Here is a 22,467-nt window from a genome sequence, read left to right as displayed (position 1 = left end):
ATATTTGCATCATATAGATTGGGCTAAGTATTTTTGACTCGGTTTTGATTATATTCCATGATTCCATCTTCGATTTTGGCATTTGATTTATGATTCTAAAAGAGAAATTGAGGATTTTTGTCTAAAATTTTTAAAAGTTAATAATTGACTTTTGAACATCGGTTCAGAATCAGATTTGAGTGAAATTAGTATGATTGGGCTCGTATTTGAATGGGTTATCAGCATTTTTGAGTTCTGTTGGGTTCCAAAGTGCGGGCCCGGGTTAACGTTTTGGTTGACTTTAGTATTTGATTAAAGATTCTATCTTTATCATTTGGGCTTGATTCCCATGGCATTATTTGATGATTTGAGTTGATTTTGGCTTGTTTCGAGCTGTTTGGAGATCAACTTGTGTGGGATGGAGCTTCTAGTGTATCGATTAGGCTTGTTTGTGGTAAGTCACTTGCCTAACATTATTGGACAAATTTTTCCTACTAATTGATATTGTTTTCTATATGCGAAGTGATATATATATGATACGTATACAAGGTGCGAGCGTATATGCATATGCTAGGGTTATCCATGCTCGGGGTAGATTATATGATTCTTTGTGCCTTGTTGGACTATGCAATTTCTTGCCTCATGTTTTACTTGACTTATATGATAATATGAATACGAATTTCAATGCTAGAAACCATGCTTCAGCTTATTATAACTTGATTAAATTTGACGGGCTTTTTGTAAAACTGTTGCCGCGCTAAATTTGGTCATCACTATACCTAATCACAAATACATCGCTATGACTGTTATTCTTGAGATATTTGGGTTCCATACTTGAGTGTAAGATCACTTTTGAGATCTGTTGAGATACTTGAACAATAAGGTTCTTGAGGTTTATTGAATTATTATTAGCTTGAGAGATGTGATTGATTGTTCACTTGGGGTATTTGCTTAATGACTCTTCATGATTTAATCCATGCTTCCTACCTTGCATGTCATTGATATACATGTTCTTGGTGAGGAAGAGTGTAAAGAACGAAGGGTGATATCGTGCATTTGCATATACATTATCATGTAAGGAAGAGTGTAAATCATGAAGGGTGATGCCGTGCCTTTTCATATACATCATTTTGCACGAAGTATAATGCCATTCCATTTCATATACATTATCATTTAAGGAAGAGAGTAAAAGCACGAAGGGTGATGCCGTGCCATTACATTTACATTAGCATGTGAGGACTAGAATAAAAGTACGAAGGGTGATGCCGTGCCATTATTTTTATATTATCATGTGTTCATGTCACAAAGGGTGTTTCCATAAAGGCGAGGACGAGAGACATGTATTATGATATCTTTTCCTTGTGTATACATTTATTCCTTTATCTTGAGTTGTTACTCTTGCACCTGTGCAATCTATGTGACTTGTCGTCATTATTCTGTCTTTGTCCTCTACCTTAATTGGTGTTGTACCAGTCATGCCTTCTATCTGTTTAGATTGCCAAAATCATGCTTTCCTTCTTGTTTGTTATATCTACATCTATGCCTTTTCTCGTTTGTTGCAATTTCGTCTAAGCCTTCTACCATGTTAGTTAGTGAAATTTATGTTCTCATATCTTAATTGCTATCATTACTTATGTGCCTCCCACCTAGTCTGTTACCGTTGTCCATATATTCTACCTTGTTCATTATTGCTATCTGTGTATTTCCCACTTCGTTGTTACTCTTATTGGCATTTCTTTCACCTAGTTTGTACTATTATACGTATGTTTGGTGAGAAAGAGATAAATGCATGAAGGGTGTTGCCTTGCTATTTGATTTGACATACATTCATATATTTGGTGAGGATAAAATAAATGCATGAAGAGTGTTGCCATGCGATTTGATTTGATATCTTGAGTATATCCCTCATACTATCAGAGTTCGTGGATTTAGTATGTTGTTTGATAATATGCTCAAATTATACCTAAATAAATGGTGTAAGGCGGTCGATGTCAAATATAATAACCCAACTAGGTTGGGGTCGAATCCCACAGGGAATAGGTGGCAAAAAGTTACTTGAATAGTGTGAAACTTGTCGTAAGTCGTAATCCTACTCCGTTAGCTTAAAAGACAGTGTTTTAATTATGAGTTATCGAGAAAACTATTTTGTTATGAGAATGTAATTAATTTGATTAAGGAAACCAAGGTTGTGTCCCCATCAATGGAATGTAATGCTATTGGTATTAATATGATATATTCCTAATGGAAGGTCCTTTGATATGCAAATGGTTTCTAAATGACTATCCAATATTTTCAAATAGTTAGGTAGTATTTTCTCTTTATGATTTTCCCAAATATAAAAGAGTTACAATTAAGAACAACCAATTTATGCCAAATAGAACCCACTTATTCCTAAGCGATTCTATTAAACAAGGTTTAAAGCCTTGAGTTTTTGCTATTCACTTCTATCAAAACCTAACCCACTTTTCCAAGTAAAGATAGAATGAAATGGCATTAGTCAATGTTTGCAACCACCAACATTAAATGAAGCATGAGAAATGAATAAATACCAACCAACCATTATATATATATTCAATGGTAAACGCCCATTAACAGTACACCTATTTAGGGCCCACAACCTTAGTATTTAAAACTAGCTACTCATACTAGAATCTAAGAACAACGCAATAAATGAAGTCATAAAGATTACAAAGATATAAGATTCTTTCTTCAAAAGCTTCCAAAACAATGGTGTATTCAATACTCTAAAAGTAGTCTCTTTTTTCAGACAAGATGTCCCACGAAAATCCTAGTAAATCTATTTATAATGGTCTAAAAGTCGGGGTCAAATTTAGATGAAAATTCCCCTGCAGAATACATCTGCGACTGTAGAATGGGTCGCAGATCATGTATGCGGTCTGCAGAAATACAAAGTCGCCACATAATTGCACGCCCAGTTGCCCAGTTCCCCATCGCAGAAACATTATGCGGTCTGCATATTGATTATGCGACCGCAGACTGCGTCGCAAAAGTGCTCTTGCAGAATCTCCTTTTGCACTTATGCGGTCATTATGCGGTCCACAGAAGCATTATGCGACTGCATAATAGACCACATATTTCTCTCTTCAAGAGCTAGACCACCTGCTTCAGTCTGCGGTTGGTTTGCGGCTCGCACATCACTTATGCGGTCGCAAACCTGCCGCATTTCTGCCCTTCTATGGGTTTTTGTCTTCTTTTCCGTGTTCTTGGTTCTTCAAGTCTGGTATGCTGCAAAACACCAAAACTTCATAAGAAATGACTAAAAATGCTTTAAAAGACGAGCTAACGTGTATGCAATTAGTATCAAAAGTGCCAAAATTCTACGGCACATCAACACCCCCAACTTAGACTTTTGCTTGTCCTCAAGCAACTAAAACAAAATCATCCTATCATACGTACTCTATTTCCGATAGATCACAAAACAGCAATGACTGTAGATGGTGCTAGCTGTCAGCTAAGAAGCATGTAACTTCTTTTATTCACCTTCGTGGAAGACAATGATCATTTAGCAATTCGACCAATCATCTTGTAAACTTCGAGCCTCAAGAAAAATGACAGAATGTTACCCACATCTAAGTGTGCACTTGTATCTTACTTCAAGAACCTAACTTCTGCTCGATCTTGCAATTCATGAGTGCTCACAACAAAGAAAATCCCCAACTCACAAATATGTACAGGGGATACAATGAAACACTCTTGGGAATGTAGTGGCTATGCTACAAGTATTAGTCCATATGCTTGCCCTTATTTTAACTTACTGCTATCTCAGGAATAGTTTGTTGTAGATCAACATGGACTTTTCACGGGTTGTAGTGTAGGCTTCGCGACGGGCTGGATGAATATTTGGGAAAGTAGTGGCTATACCCTCCTTGAACTCTACATACACTTTGCTTCTTTACTACATAGCACTTATTGACCTCGAGTTACCGACATAGAACCACCTCAAAGTATTTCTTCAGTTTTCACAAGACTCCACTCCATTTCTCTCTTCATTTTTTTTTATTTTTTTTTATATACAAATGTTTTTTTTTTCCTTTGCTTTTTCATTTTGTTTTTCCTTTGGATATTGTGTATCTTCATATATACAACTTTGAGGCTTTTGTTTTTTTCTTCTACACACAGTAGGCAACCTTACCAATTTTCACTTAACGCCGACACCCCCAACTTAGGCTTATAGCCTCATTCTTAATCGTTCAAGGAGGGATGGATTCAAAAGAGGGAATTATTTCACAAAGGGGTAAAGGTTTGTAATTTGGTAGCCAACTAAAAGGCTAAAGGCTCAACGGGGGTAACTAGGGTAATTGATGTACCAGGGCGGTCAATTTGGTCAAAATTAGCTAGCAATCACAAAGAGAGGCTAAGATCACTTCAGCACCCAATCATTAACTTGAGAGTTTCATTAAGAAACCAATCGGGCGAGTTCTAGACATTACAAGTTAAGCATATGCATTATTTATACAAATCTTCACTCACTCACAACGCATGAACTGTTCGACTCAGCATAATTTCAGCCTTCAAGTGAATGCAAGGAAACTCAAAGCTTCATCACATGTTATTTGAGATTCTGAGTAAGCATAAAGTCAAATAGCGAGCCTCGAGTTCACAAGAATGACTAACCGTTTATTTACAAAATTAGAAGGGTGCAATTTAATTCAACAAAAAACTTATCACATGCTTGAAGCTAGATCAACAACATGAAACAATACAAAATAGTTTGTGCTACCACCATGGTTCTACTATTACACCCTTGGAAAAGAATCCGGCGAAGAAAAATCAAGGGAAATTCATTGTTATCTACAAATCTACGCTATTAAAGTAAAGAGTTTATATACAAGTTTCACACAAAATATTGACTACCCCACCCCCAACCAAAAAGCATGCATTGTCCCCAATGCATTGAGAAAGTAAGAGCAAAGTTTAGGTGCTTCCTAGTGCGCACTAGGCGCTATGAGGGGTAGGAACATCCGTGGCAGTTATGGGGTCGGATGTTGGTACTTTGGAAACAACAGGTGGAACCTCGGATTGTGTGGTGGTGTCTGAGGCTAGAATAGGAAGATCCACCTGCTGTGAAGCTGGGTCTGGGGCCTGGGAGCTGCTAGCCTCTCCCAGTGATGGCTGCCTGGCCTTGGCGACCATGTTTGCAATGGAATGTGCAATTGCTGTCTGCACATCTGCTTCCTCTTCAACTTGGGTATCTGTGGAGACAACAATTTGTTTGCCTCTGTTGTCCCGTTGATCTTCATTCTCCTCAAGCAATGCCTCCTCATCAGTCTCCTCCTCCTAAGTGTCTCCCTCATCAGTCTCCCCCTCAGTGTCAATGTGCACAATAGAATACAGAGCTTTTGAAACCTCAGTACCATGGGCCTCCGGGAGCTGTCATAAGTTTCGTGAAATCAAGGTCCAAGCTCGGAATTTGGGAGGTACCACTGCCCTGCTTCCCATCCTCTGGAAGAAGGGAGGTCAAATCAAACTCCAAATTTTCTATCTTGTGCAGCTCTGATTTCAACTCAGCAACTTCCTTTTGGAGTTGAGGCATATCCCCAGCTCCGCCTCGCTCGACCCTCTCTAGACGCACTTCAATGTTTTTCAGTCGATCTTCCTAAGATTGATGTTGTTTTTGAAGAACGCTCACTGAGATTTGGATAGGGGCCAGTGCTTTACGGATGAGAGCTGGCAGTTCTGTGGTCAGTCTGTCTACTTTGGCATTCATATGTGGTGCTAGTGCACTAAGCTTCGAGAGAGCAGGCAGGGAAGCAAGTGGCTGTGTAGTGGTAGATCTGGGAATAGATGTGGAGGTGGCTGGTGCAGAAGGAGTGTCAGGCACTGAGAGAGCAGTAGGTGCTACTGAGTCTGATGGAGGAGTGAGTGAAGTCTCTGGTGGGTTGTCTATCACCTTTTCTACGGCATCACTGATCCTGCTGATGTCAATATCTTGAACAGTCTTTTTGATGCGGTCATGTTTGGGGATAGGAGGCACTTCCCCAGCTTTGCACAAAGCACTGATTAAACATGGGAAGGGGAGTGATGTTTCTTTTTAATTTCTCCCACATTAATTTTGATGCCCGTCATGCTGCATGCAATGAGGATTGCCTTCTCGATGCTTATGTCAGTTTCATTTCTAGTAGGCATTAGACGAGAGCACAAAAAACTGAGCCAATACCGGCCTTTCTAAGTTAGATCACTCTTGTGAATCTTTTGGCACGGAGCTATCCAGGAGGACGTTCGTTTGGCTATGACGGAAGCAACCCAAACACGCTCGGATTCCTTATTGGCAAGTTTTGCATCATATTCAGTCGTGCCTGATGACCAATCCGCAAAATATATGTCGTTGATTGACGCAATATCACAGAGTAATTGGACCCCTAACTAGCGTCTCGTTATACTCCCCCGGGACTTGAGTGAAGAACTCCCATTGCCTCTTTTTAATATTTTCATGCACATGAGGGTAATGTTCTTTTAAACTGTTCAGGCCTAGCTGCTTCTCTTCAATGATATGTCTCTTTGCTAAGCCATCTTTGCACATGTTCCAAGAGCTGGGAAACCCAAACCGGAGATCTTCACCACTTTTCCGATATGTTTCAGCATGGAGATCAAGGGATGGCATAAGATCAGTCTGTGCCTCCTCCTCTTCAGACTGCAAGGAGTGCTCAGATGTTTTTCTGGCTATTTTAGGCCTTGAGCGTTTGGATTGTTGTGCTTGTTGGCTCAGGGCAACAACCCATTTGTTTCCTCGGGCGAGTGCCATTCCTGTCAATGAATTAATAGGTGAGTAGTTGATAAAGCATGGGAGACATATTGAGAGAGTATAAAGGAAGCAAGAAGCATCTGTGATGCGTTATGCGATCACATAACAACTCTGCGAGCCGTAAACCCATCACACAATAACATCACTCATAAGCCAAAGCAAGAATGCTATCGCAAAAGGGGCCGCATAACAAATTATGCGACCGTAGATTGGACGCGTTTTGCTCACCAGATGTGGCAAATTTTCTACCTCAGTCTGCGGCACTTTCGCGGTCCGTGAAATGATTTTGCGATCGCGAACCCAACCGCAAAAGTTCTTCTTAAAAAGATACCTAGGGCACCAAAATACGACGACTCTGCGGACTGCAAACTAGTTATGCGGACCGCAAAGATCATCGTCCTTAGTCAAATGGTCGACACACTCAACTTACAGAGGTTCTAACACCCAAATTCAGACATTGCACACCTATGACATAGAAAAATTTCACAACCCCTATTCTTTACTCCTATTATGTGGATTAAATCTTTACAACCCAGTTTACCCCCAGCATCAATTTTTCCCCCAAACAATGATTTTTGAATCAATTATGCAGACATTGATACCTACAGCAAGGGATTAAGAAGAAGGGGGAAAGGAGATGCAAACAGATGATCTTCTTCAATGTGATTAAGCAAGAGAGGGAGGAAATTTCCATACCAGATATCTGAGCAGTTGAAGCACTCATCCTTAGATATGAACCAGGTGAGCTCTTTCTTCGCAATTCCTTGTGATTTTTTTCTTTTTTTGTTTTAGATCTCTTTTGTGTTGTGCGGTGTTTGTGTGTATGTGAGAGTGAGGGTGTGCGACTAAAATGCAAATGGGGTTAGGGTTTAGTACCTGGGAGTTCTACGGTGGAAAGGTAGATCGCATAACACATTATGCGGTCACATAATCGTTATGCGAGCCGTAGAAATAGAAATCTCACCGCAATTTTGAGGGCCAATATTGTATTGTCTTCTGAGTGTGTCTGCGACCACTATGTGGTCTGCAAAGCCATTATGCGACCGCATAGTTGCTGCAGACCACAGGTCCTGCTTTCCTTAATTCTTCTCAGTCCCTGCACCTTGTCTCATTGTATTTTGCGCTACCTGGATTGTAACACACATGTCAAACTGCTCAACACTAGTAACTAAACATTCAAAAATTAAAATCTAACAAAATAATGTTACCACACATAGGTTGCCTACCAAGAAGCGCTTGATTTAACGTCACGGCACGACGATGTTGACCCCATTTGGGCTAATCAGTGGTGGGGGCTGGTGTAGGACTATCCTTGAGTGCGAATTGTTCTACCAAGTGGCTTTCTCCCATGGTTCCGAGGTAATGCTTGACCCATAGGCCATTTACTTTGAAAGTTCGAGTCCCGTCCTCCGACCCCAATTCAATAGCGCCATAGGGGGACACATTCACAGCTTTGAACGGGCCAGACCATTTGGATTTGAGTTTGCCGAGAAATAAGTTGAGCCTTGAGTTGAATAGTAAGACCAAGTAATTCAGTAATTTTAAAAAACACACAATGCTCTCTTCTCTTTCCTGCGATTTCTGTGAATAGTAGCAGGCAGCGCAGTAACGGCGACTGTGCCGTCGTCCGGTGCTGCACATCTCAATTTTGGAGACGTGACTACTGTAGAAAAAAATCACAATGAAAATTCTGAAATTTCCCAGCTTGATTCTAGGTAAAATCTTGCAAATACAACTACATATGCTGGACGTCTTGTTCAATCTAAACCAACAGGTATGTTGACTCAAACACAACTAAAAACAGTAGAGTTAGTTCATAAAGAACCAACTCTGATTTTTGATATGGAGGAACGGAAACAATTTGCAAGAGAAGATTCGAACTCTACTACACAAATAACTTGGAGTTAAAGGGCATTGTTTGATTGCATTATTAGCGCCAAGACAAGTTATAATAAGGTTTGATCAGTTTGACGAATTTGTATTGTCCTTGACACGATAAGTAACTTATTTTTCTCACAAGGGAGAGGAGCATCAGTGTAGAATCTTCCCATGATCTGTTGTATTTAATCCCAAGGAAGAAACAACAAAGGCAGTTGTGTGGATATCACTGCCAAACCTTGCACCGGATCTGTTTGCGAAAAGGCCTCTATTATCTATAGCTTCAGCGGTTGGCATCCCTATTTCAATTGATAAAGCTACTCGAATAAGATCAAGACCTAGCACTGCTAGAGTAAAGGTAATTCTTGACCTCTCTGATAAGTTGCCGAAGAGGGTACGTTTACAGCATGTTGATAATTCAACTGGTAAGGTTTTGAAGGTTTTCGAGGAGATTATATATGATAACTTACCTGCATATTGCAATGTTTTCAAGCACCAAGGTTATGAAGAGGAGGTTTGTCGTCTATATTTGAAAAACTATCCAAAAGAAAAACAGATGGAGGCACATGAAGTTTAATCTGCGGGAGATAAGTTTCAAGGAGACTTAAGGCAATTTATGAATGAAAAAAGAGGCTTGGTTACTGGTGATCAAAGAGCTGGTGTATCCAATGTTAATGATAAGCTGGACACAATCAAAACATTGCAGTAGTTGGCTAATGGCAATGGTGTGGAATCTATGGAAAAAGCACACGGCGAAGGTTGAGGACCAGATGCTACTAAAGACCAATATATACCAGTTGTCACTCGTGTTGTAACAGTTCCAGTCGGAGCTGTTGGTGATGAGAAGATTAAGCCTAATACAGGTGTTACATTAGGTCGTGGTGGTATTGATGCTGGAGCAGGTTCAGAAAATGCAAGCCATTATTGATACAAGATTGAAGGATATCCCTGCTGCTACGGTTTACGCGAGGTTGTACACAACTACTGCTGGTGCATTGAAGGTTGATGCTGATCGAGCTAATACACCAAACAATACTAATATGACTAAACAAAATGGAGTTGCTGTTGAAGGTTCTGCTGAACAAAAAATAGCTGTTACTGGTGATGTAATAGTTCTAATTACAGTAGCTATTAGTGGGATTACTAAGGATTTGGAGAATGATTCAGCTTCAGTTTACGATCGCGATTCGACTGCTATTACTAAGGGTCCAGTTGCTCGCCAACAATCTAATGATGTTAGCTTAAAAGCGAGTGTTGTAATTATGAGTTATCGAGAAAACTATTTTGTTTTGAGAATGTAATTAATTTGATTAAGGAAACCAAGGTTGTGTCTCCATCAATGGAATGTAATGCTATCGGTGTTAATATGATATATTCCTAATGGAAGGTCCTTTTATATGCAAATGATTTGTAAATGACTACCCAATATTTCCCAATAGTTGGGTAGTATTTTCTCTTTATGATTTTCCCAAATATAAAAGAGTTACAATTAAGAACAACGAATTTATGCCAAATAGAACCCACTTATTCCTAAGCTATTCTATTAAACAAGGTTTAAAGCTTTGAGTTTTTGCTATTCACTTCTACCAAACCCTAACCCACTTTTCCAAGTAAGGATAAAATGAAATGGAATTAGTCAATGTTTGCTATTCACTTCTGCAGGGGCATTAAATGAAGCATGAGAAATGAAAAAATACCAACCAACCATTATATATATACATTCAATGGTAAACACCCATTAACATTACACCTATTTAGGGCCCACAACCTTAATATTTAAAACTAGCTACTCATACTAGAATCCTAGAACAAAGCAATAAATGATGTAATAAAGCTTACAAAGATACAAGATTCTTTCTTCAAAAGCTTCTAAAACAATGGTGTATTCAATACTCTAAAAGTAGCCTCTTCTTCAAACAAGTTGTCCCACAAAAACCCTAGTAAATCTATTTATAATGGGCCAAAAGTCGGGGTCAAATTTAGACAAAAATGCCCCTGCAGAAGACATCTGCGACCGCAGAATGTGTCGCAGATCATGTATGCGGTCCACAGAAGCGTTATGTGACTGCATAATAGACCGCATATTTCTCTTTTCAAGAGCTGGACCACCTGCTTCATTGTGTGGTTGGTTTGTGGCAGGCACATCACTTCTGCAGTTGCAGACCTGCCGCATTTCTACCCTTCTATGGGTTTTTGTCTTCTTTTCCGTGTTCTTGGTTCTTCAAGTCTGGTACACTGCAAAACACCAAAACTTCATAAGAAATAACTAAAATGCTTTAAAAGATGAGCTAAAGTCTATGCAATTAGTAAGAAAAGTGCCTAAATTCTACGCACATATGGTTATCACTTTACGTAGATGAATGGTTGTGACATGGAGGAAGCTGACTGTGATTTATTTTGGTAATAATTTATTGCTTTGAATATCTGTTCTTGTACTCTTCTATGTATTTCTAGTATTGTTTTTATTACAAATCTAACTGAACATGTTGTATTAGTGAGTATTTTTTGACTTAAAAATATCGCCACTACTTCACCTAGGTTAGTTAAGATACTTACTGAGTACATGGGGTCGGTTGTATTCAAGCTACAATTTTGTACCTTGCGTGCAGATCTTGGAGTTGCATAGCCGTGGAGGATGGAGCCTGGAATTTGAGGCATATCAACATTCTAGATACAGACTACCATTTGTTCGCGGTAGTTTAGGATTTATATTTTTGTTTATGTAAATTTCAAATAGATGATGTATCTTTTCTCAAACCGAACTTGAAATCTTATTCGTCGTAGCTCATGATTTGTATTACCAGTCCTTGGGAGGTTGTATAGAATTCAACCATTTATTTCTTGCTATGAATAATTTATTATTTTAGTTATATTGTTCTATGTTTGGCTAACCGAGCATTAGGGTTAAGTTCCATCACGATCAAGTGAGATTTTGGATCGTGACAAGTTAGTATTAGAGCACTAGGTTCATAGGTTCTACGAGTCATGAGCAAGTGTATGATGATGTCCACACCTATTGTAAGGCCCCGTAAAATTTGAAGAAAATTGTTGGCAGAGCAGGGCATTTTTGCGGTCCACTATGCGACCGCAGAGTGCAACAGAAAAATGGCCAATATTGGAGGGTCGTTTTGCGGTCCAATATGCGAACGCATAATACCTTCGGGGGACGAACAATCCATCGCACCTCCTCCAGCTCGAGGAACTCCAGCACCCGCAGGGCGTGGTGCAGCTAGGGATGGAGTACAGAGTTCGGGAGGAACCAACTATTTCTATGCTATGAGTTGTCGCCAGAGTTTAGTGGGTACTCCAGATGTTGTCACAGATATATTGATTGTCCAATCTCATGACGTATATGCCCTTATTGATCCCAGTTCCACATTGTCATATGTCACTCCTTATGTTGCTGTGGAATTTGGGATAGAACTGGAGCAGCTTCATGAGCCGTTCTCTGTATCTATTCCAGTAGGTGAGTCTATTGTGGTCGTGCGGGTTTATAGGGATTGTGTTGTCACTTTGCGTGGTCAGGACACCATGGCCTATCTCATTGAGTTGGGGATGGTTGATTTTGCTGTAATAATGGGGATAGATTGGCTTTATTCATGTTTTGCCAAGCTTGATTGCCGAACCAGAACTGTTATGTTTCAGTTTCCAAATGAGCCAGTTATGGAATAGAAGGGGGATGGTGTGGTGCCGAAGGGTAGGTTTATTTTTTCCCTTGAGGCAACGAAGATGATCAACAAGGGGTGTATTAACTTGTTGTGAATGAATTTTCGAAGGCTTTTATGGATGAGCTCCCTGGGATCCCACCAGACAAGGAGATTGATTTTGGGATTGATGTGATGTCAGGCACGCAGCCTATATCTATTCAACCCTACAGAATGGCACCGACAGAATTGAAGGAACTAAAGGAAAAATTGAAGGTCTTGCTCGAGAAGGGTTTCATCCGGTCGAGTGTGTCGCCTTGGGGTACACTAGTTCTTTTTGTAAGGAAGAAAGATGGGTCACTGAGATTGTGTATTGACTATCGGTAGCTCAACAAGGTCACGATCAAGAGTAAGTACCCACTGCCAAGGATAAATGACTTGTTTGATCAATTGCATGGTGCTAAGTATTTCTCCAAATTTTTTTTCAGATCCGGGTATCACCATTTGAAGATCAGGGAGCGGGATATTCCGAAAACAGCTTTCAGAACCCGGTGTGGGAACTTTGAGTTTCTGGTAATGTCTTTTGGGCTAACAAATGCCCCAACAGCTTTCATGGATCTTATGAACCGAGTTTTCAAACCGTTCCTCGACTCTTTTGTGATAGTGTTCATTGACAATATTCCGGTATATTCACGAAGTCGAGAGGATCATGCCGATCATCTCAGGGCAATTTTGCAAACTCTGTATCAGTACCACTTGTATGCGAAGTTTTCAAAATGTGAATTTTAGCTTGAATTAGTCACATTCTTGGGTCATGTTATCTCTAGAGAAGGAATTAAGGGTGACCCTCAGAAGATTGCAGCGGTGAAGAATTGGCCTAGACCTACAACCCTAACAGAGATTCGCAGTTTGTTGGGCTTAGCTGGATATTACAGGAAATTTGTGGAGGGGTTCTTTACCCTTGCCTCTCCATTGACTAAATTGACGCAGAAGGCGGTTAAGTTCCAAAGGTCAGATGCTTGTGAAAGGATCTTCTAGGATTTGAATTCAAGATTGACTACAACACCGGTGTTGACCCTACCAGAGGGTACAAATGGGTTTGTGGTGTACTGTGATGCTTCAAGGATAAGACTTAGGTGTGTATTGATGCAACATGGCAAGATGGTCGCTTATGCTTCTAGGCAACTCAAGAATCATGATAAGAACTATCCAACACATGACTTAGAACTTTCAGCGGTGGTATTTGCATTGATGATTTGGCATCATTATTTGTACGAGGTACATATGGATATATTCACGGACCATAAGAGCCTTCAATATATTTTCAAACAGAAAGAATTGAATCTGAGGCAGAGAAGATGACTTGAGAGTTACTCAAGGATTATGACATCGATATTCTATATCATCCGGGGAAGTCTAATGTTGTGGAGGATTCTCTTAGCCGGAAATATATGGATAGTTTGGCTCACATTGTAAGGCCCCGTAAAATTTTACCTAAAATTCGGGGTTTCGTGATGCCGAGGTAGACTTATGCGTTGATGATCCGCGGTTTGGACTTTTTGGGTTGAATAATGCGTTGGGAGTTGAAGAAAATATTTGGAAGTGCAGGGTGTTTCTGCGGTCCATTCTGCGATCACAGAACTAATCTGCAGACTTCAGATCTGACACAGATAGAGGTAGAAACTTGAGAAAATTTTTGGACCATTATGCGGCCGCATAATCATTTCGCGGGCCGCACAATCCATCGCAGATCTAACATAAGAATTTCCAGAGGGATGTTCTGCGGCGCATTATGCGATCGCAGAATTAGTCTACGGACCGGTAGACCGATCGCAGAGTGAGGCAGAAATGCCAATTCCGGATGGCCATTATGCGGTCCATTTTGTGGACCGCAGAAGCGTTATGCAGTCGCACATGCGATCGCAGATCTGCATTGGGCCTTCATTTTTAACCCGATCCTATTTTGATACATAGTCGTTGAATACCATTTGTAAGTAAAAATCTGATATTTTACTATACCTCAAAATATAATACACGTGGGACAAATGATACATGACCCCGAATGAAATGGGGCTCACCAAATCTGCTCAGAATAGGGTGTACTGCTATCAATGATCAATGCCATATACTGCCGAACCACCTGCATCCATTAAAGATGCAGCGCCCCCGGCAAAGGGGACGTTAGTACATATGGAATAGTACCAGTATGTAAGACTAAACACCCTCTCATTAGAATGAATGATAACACAAGGAAAGACATTCATAAATAAATGGAAGCCTCAAACAATACTAAAACATCAAATTAGGAGCAAGATAAGTGTCAAGAAAAAATCATTATTTTAGGTTGGGAGATCTTAGCACCGATATACCACCGTGGTTTTAGCACGGAGTCCGATCACGGTCCGATCGGCTAGGCTGTCTCATCCAAAAACATAATTCGCAATCATAATGATTATCATGATTTCAATCAATATCTCAATAACAATTTCAAGCACAATCACCAGCATATGTGCGGCATGGCATCCGATCACGATCTGATCGGCTAGGTCTCACCACAATGCCGTGTAGATCGACATCACCCTTTTCTAGCAATCTTCTCATCCCAATAAAGGGGAATATTGTTGTGATAACAATCTCATTCCAATAAAGGGGTACGATCACAATTCACTCCTACACCGACACGTATAATTTTGGGGTTAGGTTATATCAACCTACCCTTCCTCGGTGACCAACGATACTCCTAGGGTGTTTATTTATTTAAAGGGTTGACAACTCATTTCATTATCTTTTATATATCATTCAGTTCATTGGCACCGATGGCCATAACAAAATGTCATTCTTGGCACGTTGGCCGTATTTCATACTTCATATTTATCTCTTTCTCTTTAAAACCTTATCACAGATCATCAACAACAGAGCATTTCTATTCAAGTCTTTAACATGGAAAAATAAGCGATGGAACAATAAGCGACGGATCTCCAACCACCTTCTTCAACATGGATACATGAAACACAAGGTGCACTAAAGACATCTCTAGAGGTAGTTGAAGCTTGTAAGCCACCCGACCAATCCTCTGAATGATTCTGTATGGTCCAACATACCTCGAACTCAATTTTTCTTTTTTACCAAACCTCATTATACCCTTCATGGTTGAATCCTTCAAGAATACCCAATCATCCTCTTGGAACTACAAATCTCTATGATGTACATCCAAATAGGACTTCAGACGACTCTTGGTAGTTTTTAACCGTTACTTAATGATCTGAACCTTCACCATAACCTGATGCACGAAGTCTGGCCCTATCTACCCCGCTTCCCCAATCTCGAATGACCCAATATGTGATCTACATCTCCTGCCATATAGAGCTGCGAACGGTGCCATCTGAATGCTAGCATGATAACTATTGTTGCAGACAAATTTTATGAGTGGCAAATGATCATCCCAGCTACCCTTGAAGTCAAGAACACAAGTACACAACATATCCTCAAGCGTCTGAATGGTTCGCTCTGCTTGCTCATTGGTCTATGGATGAAAAGTTGTACTAAGATTCACATGGGTACCCAATCCTTGCTTAAATTTCTTCCAAAATTTAGCTGTGAATTGTGCCCCTCGATCGGAGATAATAGAAACTGGAGTGCCATGTAATCTGACTATTTCACTGATATACAACTGATCATGATGTTTTGCCGTGTCGGTAGCCTTAACAGATAAGAAATGCGCTAATATCGTGAGTTGATTCACAATCACCCAAATCGAGTCGAACTTTCGAGGAGTGCGAGGTAGTCCTACCACAAAGTCCATATTAATCATCTCCCATTTCCACGTCTGAATTTCTATGTTCTGTGCCAACCCACCGGGCCTTTGATGTTCGGCCTTCACTTGTTGACAATTTGGATATCTTGCCACAAAGTCCGATATATATCTCTTCATTTCATTCCACCAGTAGACTTCCATAAGATCATGGTACATCTTCGTAGAGTCTGGGTGCATGGTATACCTGGAAGTGTGAGCCTTGGTCATGATTCTTTCCCGGAGACCATCTACATTTCGAACACATAATCGCCCTTGGTACCTTAGCGTACCATCATCCATGCCAAGAGAAAAAGCCGTGGTCTTATGTTTATGAATACCCACCTTCAATTGTACCAACAATGGATCGTCGTATTACTTCTCCTTGACTTCCACAATAAGCGATGATTCAGCCCTATTTTGCATGACCACCCCTCCTTCACTAGAGTCCGCAAGAAGAAATCCCAAACTAGCGAATCAATAAACCTCCTTGGCCAACGGCCTTTGATATGCCTCCAAGTTAGCCAAACTACTCATAGATTTTTGGCTAAGAGCATCCGCCACAACATTAGCCTTTCCCGGATGATAGAGAATATCGATGTCGTAGTCCTTGAGTGACTCAAGACATCTTCTCTACCTCATATTAAATTCCTTCTATTTGAAAATATATTGAAGGCTCTTATGGTCCGTGAATATATCCACATGGACCCCATACAAATAATGATGCCAAATCTTCAACACAAACACTACCGCCACAAGTTCTAAGTCATGTGTTGGATAGTTCTTCTCAAGATTCTTGAGTTGCCTAGAAGCATAAGTTATCAACTTTCCATGTTGCATTAATACACACCCAAGTCTGATCCTTAAAGCATCACAATATACTACAAACCCATCTATACTCTCTGGTAGGGTCAACACCGGTGCCGTAGTCAATTTGATTTCAACTCTTGGAAGCTCTTTTCACAAGCATTTGACTATTGGAACTTAACCTCCTTCTGCATCAATTTAATCAACGGAGAGGCAAGAGTGGAGAACACCTTCACAAATTTCCTGAAATACTCAGCTAAGCCCAAGAAACTACGAATCTCTTTTGGAGTTGTAGGTCTAGGCCAATTCTTCACAGCTGCAACCTTCTGAGTATCAACCTTAATTCCATCTCTGGAGACGACATGACCCAAGAATGTGACAGATTCAAACCAAAATTCACACTTCGAAAACTTCGCATACAACTTGTGTTGATATAGAGTCTGCAGCACTACCTATCGGCATGGTCCTCTTGACTTCGTGAATATACAAGAATATCGTCAAGGAACACTATCACAAAAGAGTCAAGAAAAGGCTTGAAGACTAGATTCATATGATCCATGAAAACTGATAGGGCATTTGTTAGCCCAAAGGACATTACCAAAAATCCGAAGTGCCCATACCGGGTTCTGAAAGTTGTTTTAGGAATATCCTGCTCCATGATCTTCAATTGGTGATACCCACATCTTAAGTCAATTTTGGAGAAGTACCTAGCACCCTATAATTGGTCAATCAAGTCATCTATCCTTGGCAATGGGTACTTATTCTTGATTGTAACCTTGTTGAGCTGCCGATAGTCAATACACATTCTCAGTGACCCATCCTTCCTCCTTACAAAGAGGACTAGCGTGCCCCAGGGTGACACACTAGACCGGATAAAACCCTTCTCTAGCAAATCCTCAAATTGTTCCTTCATCTCTCTCAATTCTACCGGTGCCATTCTGTAGGGTGGAATAGATATAGGTTGCATGCTTGGCATCACATCAATCCCGAAATCAATCTCCATTTCCGGTGGGATCTTAGGGAGCTCAACCAGAAAGACCTCCGGAAATTCATTTACAACTGGTACAGACTCAAGTGTGGGCACCTCAGCATCGGTGTCAGTTACCCGGACCAAATGGTAAATACACCCCTTGTTGATCATCTTCGTGGCCTTAAGGTAAGAAATAAACCTACCCTTCGACACCACAACATCCCCTTCCATTCGATAACTGGCTCATTCGAAAATTCAAACCTAACGGTTTTGGTTCGGAAATCAAGCTTGGAAAAACATGAATAAAGCCAGTCTATCCCCATTATTACTTCAAAATCAACCATCCCCAACTCAATGAGATCGGACATGGTATCTCAACCACGCACTGTGACAACACAATCAATATAAACCTGCGCGGCCACAATAGACTCACCAACTCGAGTAGATACATAGAACGACTCATGAAGCTGTTTCGGTTCTATCCCAAATTCCATAGAAACATAAGGAGTGACATAGGATAAAGTGGAACCGGGATCAATAAGAGCATATTTATCATGAGATTGGATAGTCAGTATACCTATGACAACATCTGGAGAAGCCTCTGAACTCTGGCGAACACTGTGTACCATCCCTAGTTGGTGTGCCGTACCCCTGCCCACAATCTGGCGGAACGAATGGCAATCCCTTAGAATGTGACTCCTGATACCTCACCCGTAGCATATGGGCTGGTCCATGAAGCAGGCCCCGAAATGCATCTTCCCACACCTAGGGCATGTGGGGCCTCTTTTGCTGCTAGAATCTCCCTCCAGGACGACCCTACTGGTTGGATCCCCTATTGCCCTGACTATGCCTGAAACGACTCCACTGCTAATGATGGCGGTGCATTAACTGAAGACTGAGAAAAGTACTGGGATGACCTTGACAACCCTCCCCTTAATGTTGTCCTATCACCACCACCACCGGAAGAACCACCAAAATTGCCCGCAGATCGGGCCTTGTTGCTACCCTCTCGCTTCATTCTGTTCTTCAATTTGCGGGTCTCCGTGGCTTGAGAAAATGCCACCATCTACCCATAGTTCATATCAGTATTCAAGGAAGCTGTAGCAGCCCCATTAACAACCAAGGCGCTGAGGCCCTGCACAAACAGGCGCACTCTTGCCTCCATAACGGGCAACATGTAGATGACATACTTGGACAGGCGCGCGAACTTCATATGGTACTCCCACACACTCATGCTACCTTGCTTCAGGCTCTAAAACTTAGCGGCATGGGCTGCCTTAGTCTTGGCATGCAAGAAATGGCCAGTGAAGGCGTCGGCAAATTCACTCCACCTCGCCGGAGGGCTCCCTCCTCATGGGAGTCCTCCTACATCTCAAACAAAGAATAGGCCACCCCTTTCAGGAAGTAGGAGGCCAACTCCACTCCCTCTGTTTCAGTAGCACGAATTACTCGGAGGGTCTTGTGTATCTCATTAATAATGTCTTGGGGGTACTCCTCAGGATCAGTACCTATGAACACCGGAGGATCCAATTGAAGAAATCTGTTCACCCTGGAACTAGTAGAATCCCCTTGTTGGCTGACAGAAGCAGGTGCAACATTCGATCTCTGGGTTTGGGAAGCCACTATATGAGCCAGCATTTGTATGGATCCCCTAAGATCTCCATCAGAAACACCGGGATCGGAAGCTGGGGCTGGAGGTAGAATAGCTACACCCTCAGTAGGTGTAGGGATTGGTGAAGTCGGAGAAGGAGTAGTAGAATCAGGCGGTGTAGTAGTTGGGAGAACATCCTCACCCCTCGGGTTCTCACCCGCATCATCGAGTATAGAATCAACTGCCACTCCTGGGGTGGAATTGGTTCATTGTCCAGTTCTTGCCTTCTTACTAGGCTCTATGTACTAAAAGTTAGAGCAATGCACGAGTTAAAGGAGGAACAATCTTACAATCAGCTTTATCGCACGATCTAGAACATCAAATAAGGGTCTTATTCCTAAATACCCAAGTAGCCTTCTAATTATAGATGTGGTCGACATGAAACCAATAAGAAGGACCATACTAGACACTGCTCTGAGACACCCTAGGACACTTTAAAACCTTAGCCTCTAATACCAAGCTTGTCACGCCCCGACCTCAGAGAGTGCGGCCGGCGCTCAACCGAGATAACTCGGCTAAGCAGGCCTTCTCAATGGATTCTACCCAGACTCACCCATGAATAAAGAGAAGGTATATTTCATTAATTATACAATAAGAAGATTACATGAACAATCCAAATTTCATTACCGTTAGAACTTCGTTCAAGATTTCCCCAAAATAATACGTTACACATTCATAGTTTAGAAGTGGAAACATATGATACAAATACAACATTTCTAATTTGACTTCCCAAAATAAATGTAGCACCCACACTATGTCTATGGAGCCTATAATAGATACAAAAAAGTAACATGATGGTGCCGACAACAAGGTTCCGGCTATACCTCAAAACAATATACACAAAGGACAAGATATACAAGACCGCAAAATGAAATGGGGCTCACCAAGTCAGCTGAGTAGAGGGTATGCTGCTATCACTAATCAAGACCACCTGCTATGGAACCACCTGCATCCATTAAAGATGCAGCGCCCCCGACAAAGGGGACGTTGGTACATATGGAATAGTACTAGTATGTAATCCTAAACACCCTCTCAATAGAACGGGTAACAATAAAAGGAGAAGGAAACATGAAACAACAAGAGCCGCAAATAGTATCTAGAGGTCAAGTTAGGAGAAAAGTAAATTTCAAGTAAGTTTCAATATTTTAAAATTGGGAGATCTTTAGTACCGATATACCACCGTGCTTTTAACACGGAGTCCGGGATCAGCTCGATCGGCTAAGCTGTCTCACCCCGAGACATCCATTCATAATACCACCATGTGCGCGGCATGGCGTCCGATCTCAGCCCAATCGGCTAAGCCGTCTCACCATAATGTCGTGTGGTTCGACATCAAATCATATCTCTCTAGCAATAATATTATCCCATTCAAAGGGAAACATCTGAACACATCATTCTTATCCCATATAATGGGAAACAACCGCATCGCATTAACACGGGCACGTGTAGTTTTAGGGTTAGGTGTTTTCGACGTACCCTTCCTCGGTGACTAAACGATACTCCCAAAGAATTTATTATTTAAAGGATTTACAACTCATTTCATAATCTTTCACCTATCTTTCAATTTCATTGGCACTAGTGGCCACACTTGTAATATCATTATTTCATGCTCACCTCTTTGACTTTCAAACATCGTCATGGATCATCAACAATAAAGCATTTCTACTCAAGACTTTAAGTGTGACACATGTGAACAAATAAGGGTCTTAAACACTTGAAGTCATAACATTTAGATACGCACCCCATACTTTGAAAACATTCTCAAATGGTAACATAACATGACAAGAGTATTTGGAATACATATTGAACATATATCTTTTGACACAAGGCTTATTCGGAATAGTCAATTTATAATGAACAACTCGGGACTTACAAGGACATCGTGGGGTTCAATTCTAAGGTAGCAGTTTAGCCAACATACCTCGCTTTGAGCTTCTTAAATTCCTATAATGTTCCGAAAAACTTAGCAACTTCGATCTATTTAGAAATATAACAAAATTGAACACAAATTAGGAGGGTATTCGTGGTTATAGATCATTTGAGCATTTTATCAAACACTAGGTGGGCATTATGATTGCAAGGCCTTCATATGGTGGATTCCTTCCTCCCACAACCCAAAGTCTACCCATTTGAGCTCAACAACCTTACCACAAACCTTGATAGTACATGCATGCATAAATAACACTCTCACACCCAAGAATCACACTCCCTATTAACCATCTTCTCCCAAAAATTCGAAATTGAAATTAAGATATGGAACCTTACATCTTGGATGAAGAACCTGTGTGTTTTCCTTGTGGATTCTCCAACTTTGGAGCAAGGATTGATGACTAATTAGCTTAGGAACTCCCCTCTCACTCTATAGCATTTTCTCACTCTAAAATGTCAGGGCCGGGTTATAAAAACTAAAAAATGGACCCTCCAAACATAACTCTGCGGTAGCAGAGTGGACCGGAGATCAGGTCTGCGACCCGCAAAATGGACTGCAGAAACGGTCCCAAAAATTGGGCTGGTCTGGTCCAGTCTGCGGCAAGGTCTGCGGCCCATATATCAATTGTGCTGCCGCATAATCTCCCTCTGAAAATCTTCATGCTAGTTATGCAATGGATGTGCGGCACACAAAATTATTATGCGGTCGCATAGTTGACCGCAAAACGAACTCTAAAATTGGCCCATTTCTTTGTTTCACTCTGTGGCGGATCTACAGTCCGCATATCAGTTCTGCGGTCGCATAATGGACCACAAAAATGCCCTGTTCTGCAACAATTTTTCTTCAATCCTGCAACCCTCCAATACATTAGCCTACCCCGGCACCATGAAACCCTGAATTTTAGGTGAAATTATTTTGGTGCTTGTTGGATATGTGGCATATGTCAGGCACATGGATTGTGATGTGAGTTGTTGAGAAAAGAATCTTAGAGCATGCATATGTATATTTGTTTAGATTCATGCTATGAATTGAAGAATTATTGTTGACTAGTATGA

The sequence above is a fragment of the Nicotiana tabacum genome, chromosome 4, assembly GCF_000715075.1.
Source record: "Nicotiana tabacum cultivar K326 chromosome 4, ASM71507v2, whole genome shotgun sequence".
Classification (NCBI taxonomy): Eukaryota; Viridiplantae; Streptophyta; class Magnoliopsida; order Solanales; family Solanaceae; genus Nicotiana; species Nicotiana tabacum.
Note: the sequence above shows the minus strand (reverse complement) of the source record.